Here is a 20,256-nt window from a genome sequence, read left to right as displayed (position 1 = left end):
GGGCAGAGAGAGAGGGAGACACAGAATCGGAAACAGGCTCCAGGCTCCGAGCCATCAGCCCAGAGCCCGACGCGGGGCTCGAACTCACGGACCGCGAGATCGTGACCTGGCTGAAGTCGGACGCTCAACCGACTGCGCCACCCAGGCGCCCCGAGAAGGTGTGCTTTTTTATTGCTTGGTTTCAACTGCAGTTCAGTTCATTAGGAGTTAAAAGGAGGAAAACAGTGACTGTCCGTGGTTCACCACGTCTCCAGGATGTGTAGCTTTGGAAGAATCACTACTGTTTCAGGATTCCAGATGTCAGTCGTCCTGTGGTATTAGTTTATAAATTATTCCTTCACATGCACTCTTAGGTCAACTTAAACTTCCCGGAAACACCTAAGAACGTTTTGTGCTTGGCTCCAATAATTTTTATTGGCATATTTACTTATGACCTCACACCCCTAAGTGTGTTTAATTTCACATACGTTATTGTAACATGCCCGGGCTGAGAATACTCCCCACGGCAAAGGCAGCGGTCCACAGCCCCAGTGATTTCTGTGGTAAGAGAAAACAGACTTCCTGTAAGAGTTAATAGTGACAACAGCGATAATAAAATAATGATAAGAGCTTTTATGGAGCGTTTAATGTGTGCCCAAGGCCAAGCTAAGCAGTTCTTCGTCATGCTTTACCCATGTAATATTGAGACTGGACGCACTCTGAGCTATTATTTGCATTTTATTTTATTTATTTATTTTTTTTAATTTTTTTTTCCACGTTTTTATTTTATTTTTGGGACAGAGAGAGACAGAGCATGAACGGGGGAGGGGCAGAGAGAGAGGGAGACACAGAATCGGAAACAGCCTCCAGGCTCTGAGCCATCAGCCCAGAGCCCGACGCGGGGCTCGAACTCACGGACCACGAGATCGTGACCTGGCTGAAGTCGGACGCTTAACCGACTGCGCCACCCAGGCGCCCCTATTATTTGCATTTAAAGATAATTTTTAACCAAAGTATTTCATAATGAGATCGTATTTGTAAATACTGCACACGCTGCATCATGATCTGCATTTTAGTGGCGGATCATGTGGGTATACATCTGTGCATGTCGGCTTCTCAGGATCTGATAGTTGCGTAATGCTCCATTAGTTGGCCTTTTACCTTTTCCATCACACGTGCTTAAAAGCATGAAGAATACACACATGTAACATAAATTTGTTTATTCAAATAGATATAAATCTGGCTATAGATATGGATGTACAGGCAGATATTGGTAAAAATAGTTTATACTCCACTGCATCCCAGAAAGTATCTGGGTTAGCAGTAAGCCGAACAAAGTACGAAACACAGCTTAAAAGGAGTTATTATTTAGTTACTTCATTTTAAGACGCATCCTTTTGTAAATAAATAATTTCATGAAGTTGGTTAATGAATAAGTTTCAGATAGTGCTGTTCTTATAAAAGCTGCAGAATGTCCATTAAAATAATTAGATGTCACGTGCACACACATACTCCATACACCACTTAACAAATGCATATAATCTATTTGGTTAATAGGTAATACTGGGACTTTGTCACAAAAATGTAAATTGTGAAATTCACGTTTACCCTCAGTGTTATAGAGGAACACTTGCTTGCTCAGTTCGATCATTACGGGTATAAAATGATCAAGCAAAGCAAGACTTTGCTTCATAAATTTTTTAAGCATGTAGAGGCTTCAATTTTATTATTTTTTTTTAATTTTTTTTTTTCAACGTTTATTTATTTTTGGGACAGAGAGAGACAGAGCACGAACGGGGGAGGGGCAGAGAGAGAGGGAGACACAGAATCGGAAACAGGCTCCAGGCTCTGAGCCATCAGCCCAGAGCCTGATGCGGGGCTCGAACTCACAGACCGTGAGATCGTGACCTGGCTGAAGTCAGACGCTTAACCGACTGCGCCACCCAGGCGCCCCAGAGGCTTCAATTTTAATTGAATAGAGTGGTTTCGAGTGTTGTTTTTCAAATTAGTGAAAACCTGTTTAACCAAGATGCAGAGGAAGTGATTTAACAGAGCAAAACCCAGAAACTCCATTTGGCATTTTCAGGGGAAATGCAGATTTCAGGAGGAAATAAATGCATTGCAAAAAAAGAAAAAGAACAAAGAAGAAATAATTTTTATTCCTGAAAAATTGTAGATAACTAAAATCACTCTTATACTGCCAGCTATATTTCCTTGTCCAGCGTCAATACTGTTTACAAGAGACTGCACAGCCTTGTATCTATACAATGTTTTGAATTGTAGCCTTTTTATTTATGTAAATGCCTTCAGCATTTATGTATACAGTAAATGGTATAACTCATTATAAACATGACCTAATCAGCTATACTTTAAAAAAACTACATTCCCTGTATATTGGGAACTAAGAATATTTAATTAAATCATCTTTTGATATTCAGAAAATTCTAGAAAATATTTGCATATAAAAACAAAGAGGCAATTTAGGAATAACACCTAGAAAAGTCCACTCAATTAAAAGTAACTATAGTTGTTGGGGCGCCTGGGTGGCGCAGTCGGTTGAGCGTCCGACTTCAGCCAGGTCACGATCTCGCGGTCCGTGAGTTCGAGCCCCGCATCGGGCTCTGGGCTGATGGCTCAGAGCCTGGAGCCTGTTTCCATTTCTGTGTCTCCCTCTCTCTCTGCCCCTCCCCCGTTCATGCTCTGTCTCTCTCTGTCCCAAAAATAAATAAACGTTGAAAAAAAAATTTAAAAAAAAAGTAACTATAGTTGTTAATCCCAATTTTATTTATTTTAATTTTTTTCAGTATATGAAATTTATTGTCAAATTGGTTTCCATACAGCACCCAGTGCTCATCCCAAAAAGTGCCCTCCTCAATACCCATCCCCCACCCTCTCCTCCCTCTCACCCCCCATCAACCCTCAGTTCTCAGTTTTTAAGAGTCTCTTATGCTTTGGCTCTCTCCCACTCTAACCTCTTTTTTTTTCTCCTTCCCCTCCCCCATGGGTTTCTGTTAAGTTTCTCAGGATCCACGTAAGAGTGAAAACATATGGTATCTGTCTTTCTCTGTATGGCTTATTTCACTTAGCTTCCATCCACGTTGCTACAAAGGGCCATATTTCATTCTTTCTCATTGCCACGTAGTACTCCATTGTGTATATAAACCATAATTTCATTATCCATTCATCAGTTGATGGACATTTAGGCTCTTTCCATAATTTGGCTATTGTTGAAAGTGCTGCTATAAACATTGGGGTACAAGTGCCCCTATGCAGCAGTACTCCTGTATCCCTTGGGTAAATTAATCCTGATTTTAAAAAGAAAAAAAGGAAACTAAAATATACAGAAATTTATTTTTTTGATAGTTAAAAATATATATAGCTTATATATAAGCTTCTAAGGGCAGAAAATATACCGTAGTTAAGTTCATGTTCAGTGTTGAATACAATTTCACATGGAAATTATGATTCAAAACTTTTATTTATTTAAAAAAAATTATTGTTTTATTTATTTTAGAGAGAGAGAGACAGAGCATGAGCAGGGGAGGGGCAGAGAGAGAGGGAGACACAGAATCTGAAGCAGGCTCCAAGCTCTGAGCCATCAGCAGAGAACCCCATATGGGGCTCAAATCCACAAACCACGAGATCATGACGTGAGCCTAAGTCGGACGTCCAACCGACTGAGCCACCCAGGCGCCCCAGCACTCAAAACTTTTATGAGGATAATGGTGTCGTCCTCTCTCCTTTGGAGGCACTTCCATTAATTAGAGGTGTCTGCATCACCCCTGTGCGTGGTCGTTGTTACAAGCACAGGTGTATAGCAGAAGAGAGAAATTCATATTTACACTTTCACTAATGCATATGTTTTGAACTCCGCACGCCAGAAACTGTGTGAGGGCTGGAGACAGAGCATGGTTCTTGTCTACCTGGGACTTACCCTCTGCTGCGTCACAGGAACACACAGCAATAAGCACCCTGTGGTGGAGGCAGCCAGCACAGAGGGCTGTGGAGTACTGAAGAGAAGCAGCCACCCCAACCTGGGGTCAGGGAAGGCGTTCCCAGGGTGCTCCTCAGACCCCATTCCTGCTACCTTACCTCAGGCCGCCACTGTATGGCACTCAGCTTTCAGCCACAAGTCTTCTAACTGGTCGTTGGCCTCTTCCCTTGCTCCTCTCCACTCCAAACCCGAGTTAGATGCTTTCGTTGTGTCCACATCATCCTCAGAATAAAGTCCAAACATTATAATTTGAGAGATCTTCCAGCCTTGCACTGCCATTTTCCTACCATCCCAATTTCTACTTGTCTTGCTGCACTTGACCTTCAAGGCGTATTAAACGAACGAGAATTCCACAGATATGTTATATGTTCTTGCTCACCTTCTTCCTTCTGTGCGTTCATCCCTGCTTTCTAGAACATCATCCTTTCCCTTATGGAAGCTCTGCCTGGCTAATTCATTCCCATCATCTCGGTCTCAGTTCAGATCCTTCCATCCAAACCAGAAATACATGTTTCATCCTAGTCTCTTGTTTTCCATTCCCTCACCAAATCCTGAAAACTCTAGGGCTAAGCATCTTGCCATGGGCCATTGTGAACTTGTTCCTACTCACTAAAACACACCTGCAAGGTTAGTCTTCTTGTTCCGCATTATCAGAGAATTAATTAATCTCAGAGATTAAGTTACTCACCCAGGATTGCACTCTGTATAAGTCACAAGTCTGGAAGACAAACCAAATTCCACCTGGCTCCAGGGCCAACATGCTTTGCCAAGGCGAGGGTTAGACTAACAACCGTTGTTTTTTTGTTCCAAAAACATCATTACTTGGAGATGTTTAATTTCATTTTGTTTGTTTCTTCCATGGTTATACAAAAATCAAATCAAATAAAAAATACTAGATTTTTACATACTTTCATGTTTTTAACAATTCCTTTTAGATTTCTACTTAAAGTATTTACCTATTTTAAGCTAGGAAATGAAATTTTCTAGATGCATATGTATGTCTAAAGGTTAGAAAGTGAGAAAGGAGTGGAAGATGAATGAAGTAGGTGTTTTTTTGTATCAGAGAAAAATAAATTACTTAAAAAGTAGTGTGGGCTGATTTTACTCGTATGTGGACTCTAACAAAGTTGACTACACAGAAGCAGAAGATAGAATACTGATGCCCAGGGACAGAGAGGTGGGGAAATGGAGACATATTGGTCCAGGACACAAAATTGAGTTGTGTAGTGCAGACAGTCTAGAGATCTAATGTGGAGCATAACAATGATAGCAATTCTGCACCGATCATTGCAAGATCGTTGAGCCTGACTGGACGTTTTGTGGTGCAACTTATGAAATTTATTTAAGTAACATGGGGACCGGACCCAGGGGCAGAACGAGCTGCACTTTTGCTGTATGAAGCTGGTGCTTGTATGCTTAGTGCCCAAGGAGGAGGGGGCGTGCAGAGTATTAGATCATAAATGTCTTCTTCAGTCTTCTCTTTGTAAAACTACTTTTGCAAGGTTTCTCTGGTGCTTATCATGCAGTTTGATATGAACTATTGGTGTGATGTGCAGGCAGTCATGAGCCCCTTTAAGGCTGTAGCAGCCAGCACGTATTTGATGCTTTTTGGAACTAGGCAGGGTATGGGTCAGCTCTCTGGGCTAAATGTGAATATTTCTCTGCTTCTATCCCTCATCAATACCAGAACTTTGCTAAGAGAGTAGATTTCATGTACTCTCAAGGCAGAGGAAAAATGTAACTATGTGAGCAGAGGCATAAATTAATCAACTTGATTGTTGTAATCATTTCACTGTGTATATGTCTATTAAATCATGTGGTGCACCTTAAATGTATACAATTTTTATTAAAGAGTGAAATAAAATTTTTATCTGGAAAAATGCCATTAAAATTCTGGATTTCCTCTTTAAAAAAAAGCACTGTAGGAAATTCCCCAGTCACCCATAGATAACCTTTGTGATGAGATTTTGTTGTATTTTGTAGATCAAGATTGCATATACTGTCTACATACATACCCTACCACATACTACTCACGATTTTGAGAAAGAGGGGATACTGAAATGAAAGACTCCACTTTTTAATGAAAGCTCTTGCACTGTGGTAGAATTACACTTGAAGGCCTGACAGATGTTGAAGGCCCTTTATATGTTGGTAAATTTACTCAGTGTCCACGATGGGCCTACAATTCCAAATTTGTAAAAAAAAATATGTAAGACCACAATATAGATAAAAGTAATGAGGTGTCTGTCTTGATAGGATGGGGACCTCCAAACGTGGGGGGATGATCAGGAGGAAGCCAGTGGCACTGATGGTGACAAAATTCACCTGGGCAAAACAGACGCGTAGAGGTTTATTGAAGGCACCAGTGCAGCAGAGGAGAGACTGTCTCCCAGGAGGCGGTGGGTGGGGAGCTGTTTTTAAAGGGCAAAGGAGAAGATAGGATGGAGTTGATGTATGGAACTTTCCCTTTTTTGGTAACTGCGCACTTGTAAGTAGCCCATTGGTTAGTTAGGGCCTGTGGATGTTTTCAGGTGGGTTGTCTGATGGGACTGTCTGTATTCCATTGCTCAATGCCTATTTGCCCAAAGGCGGCCTCTATAAGTAATATGAAGAGAGGCTACTTTTTTTTTTTATGTTTATTTATTTATTTATTTATTTTCAACGTTTATTTATTTTTGGGACAGAGAGAGACAGAGCATGAACGGGGGAGGGGCAGAGAGAGAGGGAGACACAGAATTGGAAACAGGCTCCAGGCTCCGAGCCATCAGCCCAGAGCCCGACGCGGGGCTCGAACTCACGGACCACGAGATCGTGACCTGGCTGAAGTCGGACGCTTAACCGACTGCGCCACCCAGGCGCCCCTAATGTTTATTTATTTTTGAGAGAGAGAGAGAGAGAGCGAGAGAAGGCTCCAGAGAGAGCCTATTTTGAGAAAGACAAAGAATCTGAAGGAGGCTCCAGGCTCCAGGCTATGAGAACCTGATGTAGCGCTCGAACTCAAGAACTGCTAGATCTTGACCTGATTCAAAGTTGGACGCTCAACCGACTGAACCACCCAGGTGCCCCTGAAGAGAGGCTACTTTTAGATGGAAGGAATGCAAAGGAGTCATTTGGAGGAAGGCTCTGGGTAGCAGTGAGTGTTCCCCGCTGACTCAGGCAAGCACAAAGTCAGTCTGCTCAGAGATATGTCTCTCAAATTAAGAGCCATTATAATTTTAAAATGACAAAGGAACACAGGGATGACAGAAGTAAGAGAGGAAAGAATGTTTTCCTCAAATGTTGACATGGAAGAGGAAGCAAATTTCACAGAGAATCACCATGTCCATTCTTAACCTTTTTGTGCAACCTTAGATTTTAAACAAGTTTATTTTCTACTCACACGCCTGAAATGGTCATCTCAAATGTAGAACCACTGAAATGGTGTAGTCTTTCCAAGTAAGCCAGAAATCAGTGTCAGTGAAATGGACGCCTACCTAACCTTAGGGAAAATATGGGCTTTTTGCTTTTTTACTCTCCATTGCGGATTGAAATTAGTTTCATTACAGAATTAGTCTCCAAAGTTTAGTGGAATATATGTTTCACTTCTGGTATGACTGGTTCAAAATGTTTCAGGAGAAAGAAGAAAGAAGAGAAAATTCCAGCTAGTGAGAGACAGTGGTTACTCTTCAGCTTCCCATCTGCTGGTTTATCCCAGAGACAATACGGAATAAGAAGAGGCAAATAAACTTCACAGAAACCGTGCCTATGGCATAACCTGAAGACAGTGTTGGGAGGAAGACCTTTCCTGCCAGGTGGTTCTTCTAGCTGGACTTAGATCAAATTGGCATGAGACACATTAGCAGGAGAAAATCACATCTACTAGGAGTACATACAGGGAGTCCACACAAACCAGGAGTTCCAAAAACAGTGAGGCATCGTGATGTTTCCGGGAGCTCAGGACTGGGGTCAAGTTGGAGGACAGGAAGCAGACACAGAGGACATGAAGGCCATTAGCAGGAAGGTGAGAGGAGATGTTTGGGAAAACAGGGCTGCTCTGTTACACAGATGAGTTCCTTTGCTGGAGAGGAATCTCTGTTAATATCTCTTCCTGGTACAAGCAGGCAATTGAGGGGGAGGTAAAGAGCTTTTCCTGAATCTGCTGGGTTTGGATTGATTTTACTCAGAATAATGTTCATGACAAAGTGGCCCATCTTGGGGCAGCCTGCCCTTGGCCCCTACAACAGGAGGTGACCAAAGTTCAAAATAACCGCAAGAGAAAATCCTACTAGATCCTAATGCAAGTTCTCACATCCTGCTCCCCTGCCCTCCTCCACCCTGGCCTGCTCCAGAACAAGGAAGGACAGAGCAAGAAAAACTATGGGAGAGAGATCAGAAGAAAACTAGCAAACAGCTTTGGGTTGACCTAAAACTACTGCCAGAAAGACTAAGCTGACCTTCTGTCTGAAAAATCCTAAAGACGGTGCCCCGGTAGATCAGAGCGTAGACAGGACTTGGAAGCATGCACACTTTGAAAAAGTATGCTTCATGATGTGTCTGATCTAGAGAGAAAGGCAAAAGTGAAGTGTCTTTTGGCTATTAGCTAGTGAAAGAGAAAAAGAGCAAAAAGGAAAAAGGTTTTGTCTTAGAATAAGGTAGATAACCCACAACTTGAAGGGTCCACAGCCCCGTCTCCTGCACCAAGACAGCCAACAGTCCGCTAAAGTGTCTGAACTCTCCCATATACAGAAGGGGATGTTAGTGAACTAGAAATCTTGCATAGTAGTAGTAGTAAAATAATAGTAGTCGGAACAGAAAAGAGTTCCCATTGTCCTGCATCCTCACTGGAGTATGGCACAATTATTCCTGTTAATTTTGGCCATTCTCATAGATGTGCAGTGTGCCTTACGGAGGTCATCATTTCCGTCTCTGTTGGCTAATAACATTGAGTGGCTTTTTCTGTGCTTACTTATCATTCATGCTTAAGCATTGGTGAAATGTCTATCAAAGTTTTGCTTATTTTAATTGGATTCTTCATATTATTGGGTTCTTTTTGCTCTTTTTTATTAGATTTTTATTACTGAATATTGTACATTCTTTATTCTGGATACAACTCATTTATCAGATATGTGATTTGCAAACATTTTCTCCAAACTGTGGCTTATTGTTTATTATTTTAACAGTGTCTTTCAAAAAGTGAAAGTTCTTCATTTTGATGACACCCAACGTACCAGTTTTTTAAAATTCATGGATCATCCTTTTAGTGTTGTATCTAAAAATGTTTTTGCTAGTCCGAGTTATGAAATTTATAAGCATGAGGTAGTCTATCATATGCTACTGTCCTTTCAATGCCTGCAGAATCTGTAATGATGTACCTCTTTCTTTCTTGGCTTTAGTAATTTGTATTTTCTCTCTTTTCTGTTTCTAATCTGGGAGAGCTTTATAGATTTTATTGACCTCCTAAAAAAAACTTTGTGTAATGCCGGCACTGGAGAGACATTCATTTCCTTACACCAGTCAATTCAGGTTATATCTGTACACTTTTCCATTCATTCAACAGATGTTCCCTGGGACCTCACAAGTGCAGGCACCGTGCCAGGCATTGGGAAGTGTGTAGAATGCCTTCACAGGACTGCATTCTTGTGAGAGAGACAGATCATAAATAAGACAAATAGGTAAAATATAGATGATGGTGATATGTGGTAAGATGCGGGGAAAAAGCAGGAAGTGGAGACTTAGAATTTAAAGATTGGGGCTTTACTTTTAAAGCCCCTTGTGAGAAGGTATCTTTTTTTTTCAAGTTTATCTATTTTGAGAGAGGAAGTGAGTGACACAGGGGCAGAAAGAGAGGGAGAGAGAGAATCCCAAGCAGGTTGTGCACTGTCAGCACAGAGCCTGATGTGGGGCTTGAACCCACGAACCTGTGAGATCATGACCTGAGCTGAGATCAAAAGTCAAATGCTCATCCAACTGAGTGACCCAGGCGCCCCTCCAAAGGAAGTTATACATATTAAAGTCGATTTACAGAATCCTGAGGCATCAGGCTAAGATGACATTTAGCAAAATGTCATCATCCAGGCAGCTGAGCTCCCAGAGGAAGGTCACTCTGCCTGTTTCAAGGAGTTGTCAATGGGTAGTAAGGAAATTTCATTTTTTTCTTTTGCCTTTGTTTCTCACATCAATAACGTCTTGGAGTGAAGAAGGAGTCAATAGTTTAAGGTTATAGGTAGCTGTTTAACATTGGGTAAGTTACTGGGGGCCTTAGTTTACTCACGTGGAAAGTATCTATATCATTAGAAAGTAATTTTTACACATTTCCTCTTCTTAAAAAACTTAAGACAGGTACTTGAAAAGTGAGAAGGTTGAAAGACACCGACTTCTTTTTTTTGTAAAAATTTTTATTTATTTATTTATTTATTTATTTATTTATTTTTTCAACGTTTATTTATTTTTGGGACAGAGAGAGACAGAGCATGAACGGGGGAGGGGCAGAGAGAGAGGGAGACACAGAAGCTGAAGCAGGCTCCAGGCTCTGAGCCATCAACACAGAGCCTGACGCAGGGCTCAAACTCATGAACTGTGAGATCGTGGACTGTGAGATCATGACCTGAGCCGAAGTCGGATACTTAACTGATTGAGCCCACCAGGCGCCCCTGAAAGACACCGTTTTTTAGTGCTCACCTGGCATTTTGGTCTGTGGTTTCACTGTTAGTGCCTTGGTGGATAAAGCAGAAGTGATGCAGAAATATATCCCATGCACTCACATTCACTCTGTGACTCAGGGTGTTAATAAGGAATCACCAAGTAGGATGCATAGAGAAAACCTGAAACTTGGGCCCCGTTCTCAATTTTAAACTTACTCGCATAGCAATATAATGCAGTTCATCAAAATGGTGTGGGTTGCCTGTACAGGGACTGAAGTTTGTTTTTGCCATGAAGGAAGAAGGGTAAAATAAGAATAACTTTTCCATAGAAAAGTAGAGCCTTGTTTTTTGTACATGTGATTCCAAAGCCTCTAGGAGTTAGTCAGTGAGTTTGCTTTGTGTTGCACCAAAGCAATGGTTTCAGTGGTTTTCCTTTTCACCCATCTTCAGGGAAGTCATATAACTTTTATAGCTCCAGCCGCCTGGAAAATCCCATTTCCCACTGCAGCTTGCTGACCAGGCCCCTGACAGCGGAATGTAGCTGTGCCAATGGAAGTAGACACGTTCCATTGTTGGCCCAGTGGAAGTGGGAGCTTTCTAGCTACTGTGGCTATAGTCACACTATGAAGCCTGCAGTGTAATGCAATGTTTTGTTTTGGTGAAATCGGTTTTTGAAAACACAGAAAAGGAGATGATGCAAAAGACCTTGGCTAACAGCGTTGGTGTTACGGAAGAGTAGAGAAACGGTGAGTCCTCCCTTCCCTCCGAGGGGTTTTGCCTTGACCTGATCCTCTGTAAGAGAGGCAAGAACAGCAGCCGGATGTCACCTGTGTGTCCCAGGACCCACTCGTGGTACTCCAACTGACTCACGTGGGGTGGGGGTGGGGTGCGGATGAGCTCTCCGAAAAGCTGCAGGCACGCCTCTGCTCTGCCAGCGGGGGCAGTGTTTCCCTTCCCTCCTCTGTTGGGTTTGTGCTAAATACCTCCTTTTTGCAAACCAGTCTCTATTGTTTAGGGCTACAAAGATGGAAGAGCTAAAAAAAAATAGTAAAGTTGAAGGAACGTTCACCGCAAAGGCCAGGTAGCGTTGTAGGGGCAGATAGTGATTCAGAATGGGCACAACGGGGCTTCTCAAGGTTATCAGTGATCTAGTCCTCAGACGGGGGCCCGTTGTGGGGGATACATGCTGTTGATTTTATTAAACTTAAAATTATAGCTCTATCTTTCACAATAGTAAAATAAGATATAAAAATGAAATACAATATCTGTGAACCTAAGTATACAATCTTGCTTTACCATTTATTGTTAGTATGAGTTTAGTAAAGAGTTTTCTGTGTATTACACAGGAATTGTAGAGGCCTCGTTTTTGTTTTGTTTTAAGGGTATTCCATCTTAGCCTTTTTCAGCTGTATTAAAACATAGTAACAACAACAACAGCACTTTCCCCAATGTGTATCATCTCTGTTTTGGACAAATCCCAAAACATTTCTTTATGTGTGAAGCAGAAGTAATAAAGCCAACTTCACCAACTATAGGAAAATTAAACAAAATAACACTGATAGAGTGATTGGCACATAGTAAACTTTTAGTGAATGTCAGTTCTCAGCCTGTCAGTTCTAGTGAAGTTAGTTAATATAATATACATATTCATAGGAGTTCACCTGATAGTCTTATGTAGAAGCTAAAAACCTAGGGGTAAGTATATAGTAAACTTACAATTTCCTTGACACAATAAGTGTGTTCAAAATCAAACTCTACCAAATTGCCATACCTCATTTTTACTGAAGGTGGATATGTGTATTTCAGTTTATGACAAGTACAAATTACTTGAAAATACTGTAGAATAATAACAGTTAAGACTACATATTGAGCACTTACTATTACCGAGTACTAAATGGCTTGCATTATCTTTACGTCAATGAGAATAATGAGTACTGCATAACGTTCTTAAGATGACTAAGACTTGTAGTATCATGACAGGGCTATAAATAACATTTTCCAAGTAAAATACACACAATATTGTAACCCTCCCACCAATCCTGGGAAATAGGATCATTATAATCCTTATTTTTTAGGAAGCCAGAGAGTCAACAATGGGCAGCTTAGAACTTGAACCTGTGTCTAGTTACTCTTACATCCATGCCTTTAACCAGTGCTCTCTTTTCTGCCCTCTGAGTGTCCTTCCCTGCTGAATCTCCCATTGCCTGCCATAGTGCCTGGGACAGTAAATGTTTGAAATGATGAAGGAAGGAAGGAAGGAAGGAAGGAAGGACGGACGGACTGTTAAGATCTTGATGGTGGATATGAGGTTTGAGAGCTGTCTCAAATCAGCAAAGAAAGGCATTCTGTAAGTTTGTTTTCTAAATCAGTTGAAGTGTTCCCCACGTCATGCAGTCATCGTCCCCTCTGTATTGCACTCTCTTGTTCATGCCAGGCTTGTGTAGATTTAACCTGCCCCGTGGGCAGTTGGATCTGGCCCCTGTGGTGGAGTTTGGGAGCGTGTTCCAGACTTGTTAGTGAAGGCCGTTCCTTTAGCACGGATACCTCCAGCAGTCAACAGCTTCAGCATCTGCTGAACACACAATTTCAACAATTCTGAATGTTTCTGTGACATTACATTACTATCCTTCCCACCCTCGGAGTCAGAACTGCTCATGTTAAGCCTCTTATGAGTATTAACTTAAAATTCAGGTGGATGAATCTTAGTTATGGGCTCATTTTTTAAGATAGTGTACTGCCTGAAGTTGAATATGAGTGTCTCTCCTGATAGTTTATTGAAGGGAAAATAAGCCTAGAAAGATGAGAACTGATGCCTCTGGGTTCATAATAAACACATTGTACACTTGCCATCTTCTCTCTGCACGTGCTTTCATCAGTAGTTTCTGAGGGAGTTAATCATGGCAAAGTCAGACTCACTCTTAGAGTGTGTGCTGGCTGTTGTTGGCCTGGCTCTTCTGGTCCACTTTCTACTTTGCACGCACACCGTCCTCTTCCTTAGGGAGGACATCATTGCAGACCTGTGCAGGCTATATCAGTGGGCTCCTCTGTCCCCAGGCTTTGAGTGGGTGCAGCCCATGGGAGGTCCCTGTGGGATAACAGAGGTCACGAGAGAGGGAGGTCAGGGTATAAGTTCCCCTAACTCTCTCCTTGAGTGTTGGCTGCTGCCCTCTTCCAAAGGTCAGAAACTCTGTCAAGTGTTATCCTTATAGTTATCCTAACTTGCAGTAACTATTACCTCCTCATGCCCCTTTCAGGCCTAATCCTGCACCATCCTAGACCTGGGTAAAGTGTTGGCACCATGTTGGATTTCCCTAATTCCTGCCCACACATTCCTAGAGTCTCTTCATTAAACTCCTCCTATTACCCAGTTTAAGTATGCTGGTTTTTTTCCAGCCTGGAATCTGTCTTACACAGAGGTTACTTGTGGAATGGGAAAATAGGTTTGTGTAATACACAGGACTATGGCAGCTTCTGCTATTAGAAGCAAATAGTTTAAATCTCTTTCTTTGATGAGATAATTAGGATATATTTTGCTTGTATTACACATCAACTTTTTAATATTCTCAAGAGTACTCTACTAAAATAGACCAAAATAGATGCATGTGTCCAGAGACCAACCAAAGAACACTTCAGAGGAGGAAGCCATGATACCTAGAATAATCCAGAAAGTGGAGGCTAAAAAGAAACAATGACATTTCAGACTTAGTTATCATGTAGAAAGTTTCTATAACTTTCATTATTTACTACTATTTTCATTCTCTTACGTAGTTGGGTTTCTAATTTATACAAGCAAATGTCAATCGGTGATAAAAATAACCAAAAAATATGTAACTTACACACAACCAGCTGGCTCCCAACTGAACATGACGAGCAGTTCAGGAGTCTGTGTTTCACTCTTGGAACAAGGTGGTGGTGTGATGTGTGAAGGATCACTCAGTAAGTTAGTATTTGAGTGAACAGGGGAAAATTGAAGCTAACTGAATCATAATATATATAGAATTTCTATCTTGAAAACTCTGGAAGTCACAGGGATTTGGTAATATGTTGTGAAAATGGGTGTATGCTTTATGTGTAGTGTCAAGGACATGCAGAGAGCAGAATCAGTGACAGGAAAGGACAAGAAAATCTCTACTTCTGGATCAAGGCAGTCACAAAGACGCCCTTAAAAAGATATGTCTTCCAACTTCCTCTGTTCCCTATTAAGCTCGATGCTAATTTGAAAGTAATATAAAATGATGTACATACCCCAAGACACACTGAGGTTCAACCATCGTGTTTTGTTTGTAGGGCTGTACCTTGTATTTGCTCTTGGTTTAATCGGAACGAATGGGCTCTGGGCTTTGACCTTAATTCCTTTGATGAGAAAGATGCGTGAGTTAGACAGTTGTGTGAGGGTTTGCAGTGTGCCTTTCTGCTAAGCACTGGGGATCCACTGGTGATAAAGCAAAATATTCCTTGCTCTCATTGGATGTAGGAAAACCACTCTGTTTACTGCTCCCTCAACCCTGGAGGGAAGGCCAGGGGTGTGTGGCCAGGAATTAAGCAGATAAAGTGAAAATAATTTCATTGTTATAAATTAGAACAAAACTACTTTCATCATTCATCCTTCTAAAGTGGTCTGCAGAATTGCTAGTTGTGTTGACTGTTAATTGTAAGTACTCAAGTCCAATTTTACCTTGTATAATCGTGCAGGTAATAAAATATATATCCTAGAATCTCCTTTATTTTCACCTTCCCAGATTAAATCTAACAATCTGCTATCTCGGCTGTTCCACGCCACATGGATAGTTATGTGCCATTTATATTTTCACACGTCTTCTTTGGTAGAATTGTGCTTTGATTTTAAAATTTCAAGTATTTTGGAAACAAAATAAAAAATTAAGTTAGATACTTAATGTAAAGCTTAGTTTGTATAAGAGCAGTTCCATTTGATAAAAGCACATTATATTTGAACAGGAAATAGAGGAATTACTACATATACTCTGGACTCAAAGCACACAGTCCATTCGACTCAGAAGCTAATTTGCATTGCTGGCATTTTCAATAGAGATGGGTTATTTCATCTCTCACTATCTGGGGCAACAGGCAATATTTCGCCAGCAAAAAGAATCAGGAAAATGAGGTATGTAAAAACCGTTGATTTTCATGACTTAATCAGTATTTGAGTACCAAGTGGGCAGTGGCTAGTTACATTCCTTCCTAGAACTGGTATTTAAATATTGTGATAAAACAAATTTTTAAAATACAGACATGAAAATGTAGGTTACTAAACATTTAATCCTGCTATATATGGCTGAATGGATGAAGAAAAATTCTTAATAAATATTTTTCTTAAATAGAAGAACTGACTTTGCAAAAATGTGCCCTTTAGCTGGAATGAAAATATCTCTTTTGTTGATACATTGCTTTGGGCGGTTGTTCCTCTTTCTAGTAGGTGGTGTTATGAGGTTACTTTGCAATTAATGTACAGTTCTACAGTATAGCCTTGTAAAATCCCTCAGAGGGGTAATGTAATCTAGCAGCATCTCATAGCTTTCTTGAAAGTCTTAAAATGTGCGTTCCTGAAAAAGTGGTTTTACACGTTTTGCTTTTGCATTTGAAATGCAGGGTTAAGCAACACCACTTGTGGCAAAATACAATACATGGAGCCTTTGAGACTGCAGTTAGGGAAGACCAGAGGCAGCAAAGTATGCATTTTGTTGGGTCACCATACTGGCAGCTCTTGGTTTATCTCACTACCAGTGCAAGAACTGCCTTCCGAGAGCATGCAGTGGTTATCTTCCTTAGGGCAATCTCAAATGCCTCTAGACGTGTCCTGTATCAGGCTTTACTGGCCACAGAGTACTGAAGAGGTAATGATGATCCAGGCCTTTCCAAAAAATGTGTCAGAAATTCATGTCACTGCATAGGATTAATATTTATGGTTGCCACAATGGGACAAGAGATGCTTTAAACGTGAAGAAAACATTTTCTATGGAAATGTTTTTGCTCTTTCCTCAAAAGAATGGCTGCTATGGGTAGGAAAGCCATAACAGTCTAGAAGAAAATGGGACGTATCCTTGGAACAGTGGCTTGCTAGGATAGAGCCTGCCATTATTCAGATAAATAGGCATTAAAGTCATAAATCAGTCTTTTAAAATTCTAGAATTGAAGATGTCACAAAACTACCTCTGTGTAAATTTAGAGGTGTTATATGAACATAGTACTTTGGAAACTAAAAATTGAGATATAAGTTAAATTACTTATAATGATTTTCCTTTTTTTAAAGAGACAAAAGCCTCTCAATTACCATCTCAGTCCTTGCCTTTCATGGGTATTCCATGTGAATAACAGCTGAAAAGCAGTAAAGTTGGTGACCTTCTTGTTCATATAAATGCATAAACCTGTGGCTGTAAAAAAAAAAAATGAAACTCAAATTTAGGTGCTTTCCAATTTGTGATTTGAATTGACCCTGGAAAAATCCTATGACATAGGCTGGAGTAATTATTTCTCTTATTCTTATGGAAGAAAAAGAACAAAACAGAGGCTTGGTTCTTGGTACTATTTTGTGTCCATTTTATGCCTTTTTGGTTTTGTTTTTACAGGAACTTTCCCCAAGTTCTCCCTATAGTACTTTTTCATCTCACTTTCGTAAATCCCCTGATCTTAGCTCTTTTCTCCCTTCATTTTACAGTTTTTCTTTTTGAACACATTCTCTGTGGTTAGCAACACTTCCTCTCCCCCTAATCTTCGTGGTTCCTCTAGTCTACAATCTACAGCAGCAGCTGTGGGGTAATACACGCTGGAGGGGGTTTTTAGAGGCCAGAAGAGTGACAGAGAGGAGGGAAAGGGGTTCAAAATCTTAGAGGGAAGAAGAATGATAGCTGCTCATGTGACGAGACTCTCCATGCTTCTACTTCATCCATTCTGTTAAGTCAGAAATAATGCCGCTCTTCTAAAAACTCACCTCCAAGAATTGCCTTTCACCAAAACTGACATTAGATGCTGGCAAATTTTTTTATGAGGGAAAATTGCATTCTTTTAGAAGAGACATTAGAATTAATTTTATTTCTTTTAAATAGAAAAGTATGCCTACTAAAGGTCACTAGCTTTTGGATGAAAAACTCTAATATAAAATCTACAGTACATAATATACATTAAAAAGCAACTTAGGAGTAAATTCTCTAAAGTGTTCTGGTCTGTGTGGTCTTTATCACTAATGTCTCTGGATTAGGTAAGAGAAGATAATGTGTCTTTGTCTTGAAGAAAAGTTATTGTAAAGAACAAAAAAAATGTTCTTGAGAATTATAAACATAGCAGCAGAGAATATTTTTCAAAAGATATATTAGAGGATAAAGTTAAAGAAATGTCCATAGTGTAATGCAAAAACAAAAACCAAACAACAAACCCACAATTAACTGGAAAATTGGACAGAAAAGATAAGAAAATTTAGTGGTAATCCCAGAATGTCCAGCATCCAAAAGGAGTCCCAGAAACAACACTGACAGCAGAAAACAGAATTATCAGAGAAATGAGTTAAAAATATTTCTTAGAAAAGCACCCATTTCTCCAGATGAAAAGATTTACTGAGTGCACAGAACCACAGAAGAAAGGAGGTTCCCTCCAACAAAAAATTATGTAATTTTAGGGCAACAGAGACAAAGAGAACATCCAGAATCATATTTCCTAATAGCAACTACAAAAACTAGAATGTAACAGTACAAAGCTTTGAAAATTATTGTTAACCTAGAATTCTCTACCCAGCTAAACTACCAATTAAGGTTGTCAATAATACAGTCATTTTTAGACATGAAAAATCTCAAGAAGTTTACCTCCTGCACATACTTTGTCAGTCAGCTAGTGGAGCATGTGCTATACTAGGGCACAGGAGTGAGCTAAGAAAGAGGAGAGTCTGGGATTCAGAACACAAGGGACCCAACATAAAAGCAAAGCAAAGAGAATTGTTGGGATGATGCCAAAGGAAGATTCAAAGACAACATACGTTTGAGTCTAGACTGTAACCATGTCCAGGTTAGCAGATCAGGAGGCTACAGAAAAGACTCTTCAAGAGGCTAAAATTAAAAAAATACATAGGATGTTGGATGAATTAAAACAAGATTTAGACCAAAGGAGAGTAGAATTTTGTTGCATTGGTCATAAGTACACAGAACATTAAGCATATGAATACAGGAAGAGAATTATTAACAACTGGGTTTCAGGACATAGGGAAGTAGTATCCTGAAAGACACCATGGTACACTCCTTGTCACAGCTAGGACTATCACTGTATTATTGTAGTTATCTAGCCAAAGTTATGCTGCAACTACTCTGGAATGATAAAGGACCATGAGGTGTGTTTGAGGTGTGTCCATGTGGGTGTGTGTGCAGGGGCAGGGAGATTGTTAAAGTGGGCTGAATTTCACCTTTGGTGAGAATTCCATAGATAATTGCAAACCTGGAAATTCAGAAATAACAATATTAATAAGTTATATGGCTGTAAGTTTTTAAATTGTAAAATAATAAGCTAAAATATTGACATTATTGCTTCTGGGGATCAGGAAGTGGGGAAAATGAAACACAGAGGGCTGCTGTTTTCATAAAGCATATAGAGTCCTCTATTTGTGTATGTGCACAACTTTGATAACATTAAAAATGGAATGGAAAACAAAGCAGTAGTTACAGAAAGCAAAATACACGTAGAAATCATTCCCTTAATACTTAAGAAAAGTTCCCCATACAATATCAAAAGACTGACTTTAGAAATTACTAGTGTTGTAGCCATTGCCCTTGACATTATTTTTTAAATTTACAAAGTTGTCTCTTTAATAACACATCAGGGGGGCGCCTGGGTGGCTCAGTCGGTTAAGTGGCCGACCTCGGCTCAGGTCATGATCTCACGGTCCGTGAGTTCAAGCCCCGCGTCGGGCTCTGTGCTGACAGCTCAGAGCCTGGAGCCTGTTTCAGATTCTGTGTCTCCCTCTCTCTGACCCTCCCCTGTTCATGCTCTGTCTCTCTCTGTCTCAAAAATAAATAAACGTTAAAAAAAAAAATTAAAAAAAAAAACACATCAGGCTGGTCACTTTTGAAGAGACACCATGGATGGCTGGAGGGCTCACTGTTGAATGAGTCTATGGAAAACATTGGTTAATATGGCAGCATACTGTTCAAGCTCCTTGGAGAATCATAATCATTTGTGAGTTGGCTGACATCTTGCTATTTCTTTGGGAATCACACAACCGTAGACAACACTACCTGGATATTGGATATCAAGATGGTTAAGGACTCGTAGAGAAAGATATTTAGGCCACATTGGAGGAGAAGATCATTTATGGGGTCTTTGGACCAATTTAAGTTGTCTTCATACTGGGAAATTTGTGACAGTCTTCAGAGGGATGGCTCTAGGAAACATTTACAAAGAGAGGAAACATCTATCATATCTATCACCAACCACACCTTTTTCCTTCCTTTCATCCCCCACCCTCCTAACATGGCCCTTCCCTGTTCTGCAGTGAATTGTACCTTTGAGTCTGTGGTTAGTGACAGTGATAAGGATTGAGCCGTAAACTTTAAGACATACAGTTATAAATCAATAAGGAAGAAAATGTCCATTGTAGCATTTGACTAGAGAAGGGATCACTGTCTCCTATCACAGACTGAAGGCCTGCACTAAAGGCTGGCCATCTCT

At 40.4% G+C, this 20,256-nt stretch overlaps 1 protein-coding gene across 2 annotated transcripts in view; it reads left to right on the top strand.

Moving 5' to 3' along the window:
- Nucleotides 1–20,256, top strand: part of TRPC6 (transient receptor potential cation channel subfamily C member 6) — a 137,787-nt gene that overhangs the window by 72,939 nt on the left and 44,592 nt on the right. The gene's annotated exons all lie outside the window — the stretch shown is intronic.

This window comes from Herpailurus yagouaroundi, unplaced genomic scaffold (genome assembly GCF_014898765.1).
Source record: "Herpailurus yagouaroundi ecotype Mexico unplaced genomic scaffold, PumYag 251, whole genome shotgun sequence".
NCBI lineage: Eukaryota > Metazoa > Chordata > Mammalia > Carnivora > Felidae > Herpailurus > Herpailurus yagouaroundi.
Note: the sequence above shows the minus strand (reverse complement) of the source record. Positions and strands in the feature narration are given on the sequence as shown.